General features: G+C 36.5%; 1 protein-coding gene across 2 annotated transcripts in view; it reads left to right on the top strand.

The window, feature by feature from the left end:
- The window catches only part of adgrl2a (adhesion G protein-coupled receptor L2a), a 184759-nt gene that overhangs the window by 35517 nt on the left and 135826 nt on the right, over nt 1-13416 (top strand). Inside the window, exon 1 of one of the 2 annotated variants that reach the window (XM_049721376.2) lies at nt 3277-3332. The exons of the other annotated variant lie outside the window; for it this stretch is intronic. The gene's annotated coding sequence lies outside the window, so the exon portion shown is untranslated. Of the gene's footprint in view, nt 1-3276; nt 3333-13416 lie in introns of those variants that run through there. 2 annotated transcript variants of the gene reach the window in all.

Below are 13416 nucleotides of genomic sequence, written 5' to 3'. Positions count from 1 at the left end.
GAGATTTTCACATGTGGTATTAATGGGAATATGATGCTGTTTTGCCTCTCAGAATAAGAGAAGTAACGTTGAAATAGCACCAAAGTGTTTGACAATCAGGGCTGTGTGCAACTTTTTTACACGGCAGAGATTTTTCTTGGGGATTGTAACAGAGCTGATGAATATACAGGAAAAATTCTGAGGGGGGAACACCTTGAAAATGTTCACAGTTGTATGTATATATATATATATATATATATATATATATATATATATATATATATATATATATATATATATATATATATATATATATATAATTAATAATATATATAATTTTTTTTTTCCTCTTTTTACGTTGCCATTTTACTTCCTTACCTTCTAGCATTACTGAGGAATCATCCTGGGTTACTGGGGAAAACTGGAGCTCAGTGAAGTTGTTTGGGAACCCGTTACTGGTGCAAGCCTGGTTTCCATGGAATGGATGAGCTTCTTCATCACTGATTGGCTGACATAGCTTTGGGAAAAACCAATAGAAATGTGTTGCCTACACAGATACACGCTCACACCAATCGGGTGATGAAGCACCCCCTGTTGCACAGTAGTAGAATTTTCTCCTTCTGTTTATTCTGCAGCTGCTGCTGGTTTGCAATTTTTAGCGATTACGACCTCAAGTAATAGGCAACAATGGCACGAGGCCTCTGCGGCATTCTCCTTTAACTGCAGATTAAGCCAGTAACCCAGGAGACCCTATGTCGGGATTTGACCGTACAGTAAATGTGCAGTGCTCATGATCTGCTCTGTGAAGTAGACAGCAGCGGTCTCTGTATTGGGAGCGAGGCCTACTTGATGAAAATCAGGCATTCTTACCAAGGCTTGATGAAAGCTTTGGCCTCACATAGTGAAATTTGATAGGGTTAGGATTACATCTAGAGAATGAAGAGCCATCCCAAAGTGTGTCCAAGCTGTCAAGGAACACATTTTGCATTTGCACAAATAATGTTGTCTATTTAGACTCAAACTATGATACTTTGTATGAGCTTTGCATGCGAACAACAAAAAATAGTTAGCCCAATATACATAATTTGATAATTGCTTTCGGAATCTCTGTAATACTTTGAATTGATAGTGTGCCTTTTTTTTTTTTTTTTTTTTTAGACGATCACTTACCGTCATCTTAGCTGCTCGTCATTCCTTCCAAACATTGTGCGCATTTTCCAGTGACATCATATTGACTTTACTATATACACATCTTTGGAATCCATCCACCCTAAAACCTCTGTTTCCTCTTAATTGAGCTGTGAACTCCTTCTAGCCTCACACACTGTACGCATCCCTTCAGCCGACACGGTGCAGGACCGGGTGGTTCCTCCTATGGAATGGCCTGACCTTTCTTTTGTGCAATCAAATGGGGTTGCCTTGGTCCTTGGCTCTGAATAATTAATTCCTCCCCTCAGTCAGAGTGTTTGCTAAACAGTGGGGTCCTCGGCAGTTCACTTTTTTCTGCACGACTGCCACCGTACCCTAGGGGAGAGACGGATGTACACTTTAGTCAGTCCTGAGATATGCCTTTCAGAGAAAAGAGAAACAGTCAGGAGATATCGAAAGGTTCCTCTTTGCAGTGAGCGAACTTTGTAATTCTTTGCTGCTTTTAATGTCGCTTATGACAGCGCGACTGATCTGTTGTAGTTCAGATCGGGCCTCATTTGCACACTAAGCTTGTTATTATGTACGGGTAGGTGTATATACTGTACATTGAAATTCAGTGTGAGGTAGGGCTACTTAACACCCCACTGATGACGGTTAATTTAACAATACGTTCCCGGTGTATACGGAACGTTCAATTGTCCAACACAAACCATTTGTTACTCTTAGCACCAATCCCCATTGAGGGGGTCCTCTTGTACCGCCCTTGTATCACATTTGCCCCGTAACCGTGCCATCGCCACTTCCAGCTTCATTGTGTATACTATTTTACTAGTCGCGGAAGAATTGGTGGTAAGGTGATGCTTCCGACCCGTTCTTGGCAAGCAGTGTGGAAAAAAAAAACACTTTAGTCTCAATGTGAGAGGTGGAAGATGACAGAGAAATTCATATGAAGGAAGAGGGAACAGTCATTTGAATGTGATTGTGTGTGTTGAGTGTGAATATTAAAAACAAATTATCTTATATTTTTTTAGCATTGTTTGTATGATAACTATTATGTAGAGTTTATGACTGATATGTGGGGACAACACAAAATGACTCGCAGTTATGAATTATACATTTTTGCTATCTTTTCAGTGGCTATGTTTTGAATAAAAATGGTGTTTCACCACTTAAGTTATCGTGATGTAGACAAATTGGAAAGGTTTATCAAAAGAAAAATTAGTAATTATGCAATTTACAAAACTTTTATTAGATTTTTTATTTTTATTTTATTCCAGCTTGGCCATCACTGTGGAAATTATGACGGTAAACCAATTTAAAACTGTATGACTTCACTCCAAAATATGTTAATATTCAACATGTTCATGTAATCCAATCATAAATCAAGTTTAAGCAATTTGTCTTAAATTTAATGGTACTCTTAAAATGATGCAAAATAACTTTATAACTGTGTGTGTTTATGAATAAATAAATAGACTATAAAAATATGCTTCAGGTGCTCCCAATGGAAAAAATATATTCAACCGATAAAAGCTGATACAAAAGTGTAAAATCTAAAGTAACATACTGTCCGTAATAAACAGGCTGAGAAAACTAACAGCTGGGCAGACACACAGTTTAATGAAGACACATTAGCCCATAGAAATGTTATTACTGGTGTTAGGAGGGGATTGTATTTTTTTTTCTGCCCCCTCCCTTTTTTTTTTTTTTTTTTTTTCAAGTGAGGAAAATGAGAGATTGTGCTGTCCTCAAAAGTCGGTTTGGGTCCTGATCTCATCTGTTTGGCATGAAGGGGGAGCTGTGGCTCCTCTGCTCTGGCCAAGGTTACAGCTCCACCGTGTACCTCCCACATTTTCTCACACTTTTCTGGCTGCGCTGTGCCACATTGATTAAATGTATCTGTTGAGGGCTACAATAATCAATGCAAATTCCCCAACAGTGCAGCCAACAAATAAGACATGTCTGATTCATCAAGCGGACATTGCTAGAAAGACCACTTTCTCTCTCTCTCTCCCTCTCTTTTCCTCAATCCTTTGTTCTATTATTCTTTATTTTGGTTAGCCATTGGCCACTTAAACTTTTTTTTTTTTTTTTTAACACTGTCTACCTTTTTCCATCCACAAACTCACTTTAGTCTGATTTGGAGGAAGGAGCTTATGCCAATACTTATAGTTGTGGAACTAATGCTTAGCCCTAAATTGAAGGTAGGTGGCAATATAATTATTTAACATTTTAGCACTATCTTTTAAATTATATTTGATTATAGCACTGATTTTTATGAGTACAAAATTCATATAATCATTACTTGGGTTTTGGACCCTCAACAATCATACTTTATTTTCCCTATGCCAGTGTTCATTTAACATTAACCCTGAAAAGTGTTCCTGGTTCTTAAACAAATTAAAAGGAAAAGTAAGTCAGCATGTTGAGCAGGACGGAAGTCTCACCTGACACCTAACCTAACATTTTGTTTTGCTCCGCCTTGAACCCGGTCAAATGCTCCGGTCGCTAACAAGGGCAGAGTGGAGGCTGTGTATGTAAATTCACTACATGTGTGAGAGAAATAAAGAAGGGAGGGGGGCCATTTGGAAATTCCTGTGTGATGAAAGGGAAAGAATATCCCCCCAAAAATGATTAATGTGGTGTTCAGGTACACAGAAGATTGAGTGATCCTGTCATCACACCATATGGTACCAATTTATTCCGGCAAGCATAAGGCAAACTCTGTGGAGGAGCTCTCACAAGCCTCCACGACTCTCCCCAAAAAAAAACACAAACCAAAATGCACAAAAGACCTAATTGTTATTGGTGCATTTGAAAAAATAAAAAGTAATTTATTGGGAAGGTGCGTTCATAATTGCTATGAATGTAATCATCTAAAATATATTCTACTCGTTCCCGTTATTATCATTATTATTATTACTTGCTTCTACATTCCATTCTTTTACTTCATGTATGGAAAATTATTTTGGCCACTAGGTTGCAGGGCAGGTTCTCGATGGCTGAGAACCGTGGCACTCAAATGCTTCTTCAAATGTCAGCTGAATTCAAATGTACCTAAACAAAAGGTCTCTGTTTCTATAATTTAAAAAAAAAAAAAAAATAGGGGGGTGACCAGTAAATGGTGCATGCAGAATAGTAAGGAATATTTTTTTCTAACAGCTCCCCCAGTGTTTCAAAAGAAAATTAGATGTTTTTTTTATTACAGTACTTTCGTTATTGTAGGCCTTCAACAGCAAAATAAATCCAATAATGAATCAAATCAAATAATTTTGAGTTCAACTTTGAGGTAAGCATTTCTAATTAGGTTATTTTTAGCCAAAAACAAAACATGAAAATGTAACGTTACAATGTAAGATGTGTTGAAGTGATTAATTTTAAAAACAATGTAATTTTGATCCTAAATAAATATCCACAATTACACTCCAAATTTCTGATTTTACAAATGTGCAGGTGATTAGAATTCTGTCGAGGTTATGTTAGAATTTACCGGAATCATTTTCAAATTAAAAAAGATGGACTTCGTCAAAATTGTTTGGATATCAGGGATAGGAATTAGAAATACAAAAAATACATGTCAAATATAGGCTATTTTATTCAATTTTAATATTTGCATTCACAGGATATACAGGCCTGGATATTAATGTGTAAATGCAATAAACTATATTTTTATTTTTTTAGCAGAAGTGATTGATGGTGAAGAGTGGGATTTAGTTTTTCTTCATACAGCACATTGCAAAGCTACACTACACCCAGCAGCGTGTGACGCACTCTATCACCAGGCAGCATACGCTTGACAATTTAGCAATTTTTACCGAGATGTGCATCATGTCACATGACTTCGATATCTCGCTCTAATACTGCTCCAACTTGACTTTCAACTGTTTCTAATCTCCTACCTGGAGTCACAAGCAGAAATGAGAGTTTTTGAAAAATGCAGATGGCCATTGGCTGAGGGGAAGCAGGTTAGGGAACTGGATTCCTACCACTTTTCTTTTTCTCTACCTTGTTATTTGGCGCCTCACCCCTGCAGGCCACGCTGACAGCAACTGATAAACCTCTTTATGGGCTGAACCGAATTGGCTCCTATTATCCAAGGTTTGGAGCTGCTCATAGATGGAAATAAAAGACTTTATCCACTGCCCATCTGCCCACCTGTCACATACTGCCCGGTCTTTGAGATTCCATGAAGCTAGACTCCTATTTGTGCTTGTAATAGCTGCATAATGTTGCTCATGGGCTTTTGGCTTTGGGGAGGAATATATTTTTGCCCAGTTCTCCATTTTCCTAATAGCTGCATCTTTGCATGATAAATGCAATGCAGCCGTCAAAGTACTGTAATAAATGGGGTTAACTGCTTAACTGCTAGTGTATCATGTGAGTGTATATTTGGGTGAGACCAACGCTGAACGGTGGATTTGTTTAAAGAGGAATGGCTCCAGATTTGCTGTTTGACTTGTAATCAAGGATGTTAAACCTCGTAAATCTTTCTTAAAGCCACTTGTGTGGCTTTTGGCTCTGTAAAAGGTCTGTCTGTGATTTCACTGACAACATATTGTAACAGTTTGCTTCAGGAATTCATGTACTCCGTTGCAGCTCAAAGTATTGTTTTTAAAAACAACTGGATGGAGACTTAATTACACACCATACAACTCGTATTGCAATAATACAGGTCAGAATATTGTGGGAATAGCGGGACATATCGTATCTACTTATAGCATCTACATCTACATTTCACAATCAAAACTACCCCCTCCATACACACACAGAAATGTTTAGTTGTCTTTATGGGAAAAATTTAGGCACCACATATTGCAGTACATTTTTGTTGTGTATATTCCCCTACTTACATCATCCTAGAGAAGTCGTGATGTGTCGCAGAAAATTGGATTTGCCGTTCCAAATATCATCATATACACATTGACAGTGTGCCAGTTGGAATATATATATGGAATATTTTTATACTATAAAACATATACATATGGAATATTTTTGTTGTTGTGGATGACTAAAAATACATCCACCAAATGAAATTATTTTTTTATTTTTAATATTTGTTAATTCTTATTGAAGCCTTATATCACAAATAAATTCAATGTACTTTGTAATGTTTAAGAAATTCCTTCTCTGTGATGTGTGCTAGTTTCATATTCTACAGCTTTAATTTGTTTCACACCGCAACATATTTAGCACACCATTGCTGTGAGAACTTCTGCCCTCAAACACTCAATGAAATAAGTAATGTTATTTCATTTTGGTATCTTCTACTTATAAATATTCTATATATGTTTTCAGTGTACAAAGTATTCAATTAATTAAAAAACTAATTTGTGTTCAAGACAGCCATGCTAACTTGATAGTGTTAAAAATATATATTTATATCATCAAACATCTGAGTGAAAAAAATACACACAATCACAATTCTAATTCTTTGACAAATAACCTTACCACCCAGCCAAGTTTCTAATGATTCCGTTTGCATGCAAGTAAGAAACAAATAAAGTGAAAGATGGATTTCTCATTCTAGACCATGTTAGGCAAGATAGCCAAGCCATCTGTTTTGGGCCTGTGGGCGAAAAGCTGATCAGTCTCTCCACAGAACAAGTGTCACAAGATTACATGTATGCCAAGTGAATTCGAGCCCCTCTTTAATTGTTCTGTCCTTCCATCATCAGAGTGGAATTAAAAAAAGAAGTAAAAGTAAATTAATACTGTGATATTGTCTTGAGGTCATATTATATAGATGCCAAGCCTCATTGTAAAATAAACTAAGTGCTAAAACGTGAAATGGTCAATCTCAGGAAATTTGCCCATTCAAAATTACAAAACTATTTTTGTATTGAAGGCCACACACACAACTAATAAAATCACAAATGCAAGAAAAAAATGTTTAGATTAACTCAATTTGTCACACTTTTACAATGCACCCCGTGAAGTAACATTGTACTGTAGGTAAATTTAAAATGTATTCCTTTTCTTATTAGCATTTATATTGCCATGTTAAATGAGATATTGCACACAGACCACACTGTAAAAGCGACAGCCGACCCATTGACTTAATGCTTACCGCTCAAAACACATCAATAAAAACAGTCCCAAGAAGTTCGACGCTGCTCATCCTTGCCGTTTGAATAATTTCAATTCAATTTAACTACAGTGTCCCTCCCGCTCAAGCACCACTGTAACATTCAGAGTGCTTGGTGACTTTCTATTTTGGACTAATAATCCAGAAAACAGATTTCCCTTTCAGACCAGTAAGTTAAGCATCAATTGATAGTTAAAGGAAGACATTAGCATGAGTCGGTGCTTAATGACATTGTTTAATGGTGTGTTCACTTTGTTAATATGGCTGACAACACAGACACATTACGCTCGGAACTTTGGAGAATGCTGCTGTGAGTTCAGTACAAAAAGTGACTTTCAGGGCTAAGTTTAAACATGATCAAACATTTTTTTTTTTCCGGCAGGGTATTTGTTTCTAAATGGCTTCTTGCCTGGAGGCATGTTTGCAAGTGGTGAGGAAGAAGTGATGACTGGATCTAAAATGTGAAACATAATTACCTAAATGTGAGATCTTGCACGACAAGATTTGAAACCATTCAATAAAAACCTAGTTTAATGTGAACCTTGATACTTTGATGTTGTTAGTCAAACTTTTTTAAATAATAACCATTAATTAATTCCTCGGTTTACAAGGTTCTACATATATAGTATCACTATCTATACATTGTATAAGTAAAATGTTTAATGCTCATGTAATGTTCAACCATCATTCATTTGAAATGAAATCAAACATTCTGAATGAGACCAAATAAATGCATCCCGTATTTTAATACGTTTTTTAAGAGCATGTTTTTTCCTTGAATGTTTTCCTTTTCTTAGACACTCTTTACATTGCATTCAGAGCAACATAAAAAGCCTGGTGCACTCAGCCTTGAAAACGTATCAATAATTCAAACACATCATCCTCTCATGATTGGGCGGGGGACTGGGGTATAACACTGTACGTTGTCACATCTGACGATAGCTGTCACCTGCTGGAGCATGCATGGCAACACCAGGATAATAAATGCACAGTCCAAGCAAGCATGTCACCCTTTTCAGTGCTGGAATGGCTGACCTTACTGGGAAAGGTGACTTTGAAACCCCAGACATATCGTTGGACTACTTTTTCATTATTATTTAATGAAATAAATACATTGGTCAATTAATTTGATTATTACAGCAATTAGAAATTTTGAATGTTCCGTACCAAACCAGCAGTTGTTGTTTTTTTAACTCAACATGCACTGTTTGAATCAAATCTGTTTTGACTGTCATTCCTAATATTGCATTACCTGAAAAACAATATAAATACAGTTTCTTAATTGTATCATTCTGGACATACACATTTAAGATATCTTGAGTACGGCAATTGCTTTTTTTCCCGGTGTTCTTCAAGGCTTTATACTTGGACCCCTCAAGTTTATCATCTGCCCTCTGCCTCTCTTGGACATATAGTATATTCTGTAGCAAATATCCATTTCCACTAAGGCGTGGATGACACCCAGCTATACCTGAGAACCAAGTCTTTTTAATCCCAAAACATGGCCACTGCTTGACCACCACACAGTTGTATGCTTTCAGTCACTCCTCCTTTACATTGCCTGACCGAAACACTTTTTGTTTTTACTGACAGACATTTTCATTTTAGACTTAGAAATGATATGGGGTTTCCATTCAAAAATGTCTTTAGAATATTAGTGGAGCATAAAGTCCACATGTGACGACAGACAGTCCTCTGAAGTCAATCTGGTTATCCCATCCTTACCCTAAACTCGGATGGTGGACAGTTTAAACAATCAACTCATAATAAACAGATGTAGAAGCTCTGAATTTCATACACAAAAACTCTTTTTTTTCTTCTCTGTGATTTATATTTCCCGGATGTGATGCACAAACAATTTGCATTCTGAGCCAAAGAAGGTCATTTGTTTGAGAGTATAACTCTGTTGACACTGATTGTTGTGTTGAGTGATTGTTGCGTGGGCTCGCTGTAATTTATTCTGTTTAGTGAGGAGGAGTCAGGTGTAAGGACTGCCCTTAAGTGTGTTTCTAGTGTCTGAAAAGCAGAGGGGGAAAATGTGTTTCTTTTTAGTTTGAGCATGGTAATGTCAGTCAACTGTGCAAAACGTTGTACTGCCAGTTCAAGGGGTATTCCTGGAGAAAATACTTCACTATAAATGAGGGGTGAATTATGTATGATAAAGACACAGCTCATTAAAATCACCGTGTGATTCCAATGTTGTGTGAGATCATTGATGAAGATGGAATATGAGTAATTATCAAGTATTTTTTGCAAGTCCACAGACATTGTGATTGTAATGCAAGAGCTCCAACTCGTACAAACTCAAATAGGTGAACGTGAGATGTTTAACAAAACAAGACTGTAAGGGAAATTGACCTTGAATACATTGAAAGGCACTTTTGAAACAAATATGATAATTTTAGATATTATGTGCTGGTCACCATAGTGACCAATTATTATTGTTTTAAGGTTTGGACTTCAGTCCTGAGTGGATTGTGCATGTTCGCATTGCGTGTTGTACATTTTCTAGCTTCATGTATGTTCGTAGAATTTAACTTTAGCAGTTTTAAAACCACTAGCAATATTTAAATACAGACTCACTTCACCCATCTCTCCCTACCTCCATTGTGACAGGCATTATAAACAACCCTATGTGAGACAGTCTTAAAAATCTAAATAGAATTACCAGATGGGGCCAGAAAAGGATGATTTTTTTCAAAGATAATTTTCTTCATGTGCTGTAATGACAGATTTAACCAAAATGACAAAAAGTAAAAAAAAAAAAAGCATAGTCCTGACAAAAAAAAAAAAAAAAAAACGCAAGTCTTGCCAGGATTCAATCAACTTCAACATGAGTGACATTTTCTGAACCATGGCTGTGCTTTGTGATGCATGCAGTCATGGCTTTAAGTGAAACTGCTGCTTGGGTCTTATTTGTCTTGGCTCTCTCAAAGCATCGCAGCTTCAGTTATGTTGAAGCTTTTACTCCAAAATTACTCATGGTTCATTTGTGAACAACTTGTTTATTATGAGTGTGATCTCTAACCGCATATTTCTACGACAGCTCAATTTCAGTAAATGTATGCAAGGGTAGGGTTCTTAGAAATCGTTTTTAAAGGTCCACAAAATGTTTTTATCTTTCTTTCATTTGTTTCTGTCACATGACCACGTATCACATTAATATTGCCAGAGACTTGAAATCAAATCATTCTCACTGTACTGAAAGATGATTTGTGGGAATTTTACATTTTATATAATCCATTAATTTGCTGTTAAAATTGAATACAGCACGTTCACTCAAATAGTCTGACTTCCTCCCATTTTATGTATTGTGGTCTGAAAAAGCAGATAATTCAAAGGTTATAAAATCCCTGTTTTTTAATGTTTGTATTTTTCATTGTCATTCTTTCAGCATCAACTTTTAAGACAGGGCTAGTTCTTTAATTTATGTCACAGAGATGTCTTATCTCTAAAAGGTTTTGGTTCAATCAGTCTTTCTGAACACTCAACAATGGAGTGCTGTGGAAATTAAATTCTCATTGCAGCACCTGCAGAGCTGTCAAGTACTTTATTTTATTATTGTAAAAAAAGCTAGAAATTGCAATTCCTGGAGAAATTGCGTGTGAAGGCGAAGAAGCTGAATAAATACTCGAGGAATGCTGCAGAATGATGTTTAAAGTTGGAACAGGTTGAACTAGTTAAAAAATGTAGAAGGGAAAATGAAATTTTGGAAAATGTGGTGCGAATTTCAGAATAGAACATTTGCCTTCACACAATAAGCGTTTTACTTTATACTATGAAAGGAATCACAGAAATGCAATACTGTTTAATATTTCCAAGTACATGCCTGGTTTGCTTGGGGTGAGAGAGTTAAAAAAAAAATGCTCATAATCCTGAGCAATGATTCTTTCATTTTAATGCATTTCATAAATAATCTGCTCCAGAAGGTAATTACTCCAGGTGTTTACATATGTATCTACCATCAGGCTGCACAGTAGGTTCCTAGTTGGATGAATGTATTTTACGTTATTAAATTGGGCCCTGAGTAGTAGGAAGAAAGATGAGCTACAGTGTGGCAGGTATGAGAAGCAACATTTCTGCCTATTCATCATCCTACCCTGGTTAAATTTCCGTTATGTGATGTAGCGTTTAGGTGGGTGGCCAACGCTTCGAGGGTTAGGCACCAAAGTGTTTCAATTAATAACACATTGGAAGATTCATTTTATGTAGAACCAAATGGCCTGCAATCTACCAGGTTGTTTGTATTGATTGTGTTGCTATTTTAAGAATAGGTATGAAGTCGAATATTTTTAGAATCAGTTATTCTATTGATTATTCTATTGATTAATCGAATAATCCGATTTTGTTGCATTAAAGTGCATTTAAAAATCCTCCAATTGATTTGAATAAATACGAATAATATAAAAGATAAATCAGTTTGCTTTAATGATGGACAAGAGAAATCGAAAGCTTTTAGTTCAACTTTAAATAATTAAGAACCAATACATTTCAGTTTTGTTGTTGATTAATCAATCGCTCTGGTACAGCAGCCTCATTCCAAAGCAGACCAAGACACACGCCCTCAAATGATCTTTGTCCTGATGACCGTATGCGCGCTCACCAAACTAACTTGTCAGAAAAATTGTTTTGTTATCTTGACACTTAAATGTGGTCCACTCTTGTTGTTTTCATTGTGCTGACACAGCAACAGTTGTTTTTATTTAATCTTGCAAATGATAACACACTTTCCTTCGAAAGGCACTTTTTAAGTTTATAACAACCGCCAGGTAAGTTTGTATTTCATTTTATTTTTTTAAACTGTGTCACGTCGTCGTCCCCTATGACTGAAGGTCTTTAGTCTGCTATTGCTGTTAAACCATCAGTGGGACATAAGTCCACATGTGATGACAGGCAGTCCTCTGAGGTCAGTCTGGTTATCCTGTACCGCCCCCAACCCTGACTGCTGCACAACAGTCTTATGCAATCAATTCCCAATACAGATTTATCATTGAGAGAAGTGCCGAGCTTGATAAACACTTAAAAACAGTTCACTTGGCTATAGTCTTATTTTCTTTCCGCGAAATGGCTACGGATTTAACACAAATTTGCATTTTGGGAAAAAGAAGGTCATGTGTTTGAGTGTAGAACTCTTCTCTCAACACAGACTGTTGTGTTGAGTGATTGTTGCGTGGGCTTGCTGTTATTTATTCTGTTTAGCAAAGAGGGTCAGTCGGCGTATGGACTGCCCTTAAGTGTGCTTCTTGTCTGAAAATCAGAGGGTAAAAAAATAATTGTTTTTTTAGTTGGAGCATTGTAATGTCAATTGACTGCACAAAAGGTTGTGTTACAATTTAAAGGCATATTGCTGGAGCAGATATTTCCCTACGACTGACAGGCAAATTAGAAATAATGAAGTGTGTAGGCCGACATACCTCATTACAATAGCAACGTCATTGATGAAGACAGAATATTAGTTTGGGATCTCAAGGTGAACTGGCAATGAGTAATTATCAGTCTCTTAATCAGGTCCACTGAGATTCATTTTGGTCTGATGTGGACTATCATTAAAGCAGAATGTGATATTTTCTTGGCAGTATGATTATCGTGCTTGAGGTGCACAATTGCTCTTCAGAAAGTACAGGGTTAAACCTGACATATTTTCGAAGGCTTATGTGGTGAGATCAGCCTTGCACTTTTCTCCTATTTTCATCAGTCAACATTGTCATTAATCCAGCAGTGATTGTTTCACACATTTGCAGGTGGCTCAGAACTCGTCACACCTTCCCAAGTTAGTCAGCCAATTAATGAAACTCAATGGAGACATCCACTATGCTTTACATTTTGTGGATTTCACCTTTTGCGTCCAATGCTCATTTTAAGACGGAAAAAAAAATGTTATCATCAGATTTCATGCCCAAATAAATGTTAAACCTAATGCCACCATGACATGTTGCCGTCATTTACTCTAATATAGTGTGAATACCATGAACGTTGAATTTTCCAGTGACTGAAAAATAAAATATGGTTGTGATAATTCACTGTTGAGGAAATGTTTTTTTTTTTTTTAGCTCAACATCTCAGTGACACCAAATTTAACAGATGGAGACAAACTGTATAATTAAATCATGCCGCCTCTTCATTCCAGAATTTAGATGGATTTCATGTAAACAGATATGTATTGCGATGTGTAGCGTAAGTCTCCCACATTTTGGACATGCTCA

This window comes from Syngnathus scovelli, chromosome 10, assembly GCF_024217435.2.
Source record: "Syngnathus scovelli strain Florida chromosome 10, RoL_Ssco_1.2, whole genome shotgun sequence".
In the NCBI taxonomy this organism is placed as follows: Eukaryota; Metazoa; Chordata; class Actinopteri; order Syngnathiformes; family Syngnathidae; genus Syngnathus; species Syngnathus scovelli.
The sequence above is the reverse complement of the archived record's forward strand: the minus strand, read 5'-3'. Positions and strand labels throughout refer to the sequence as shown.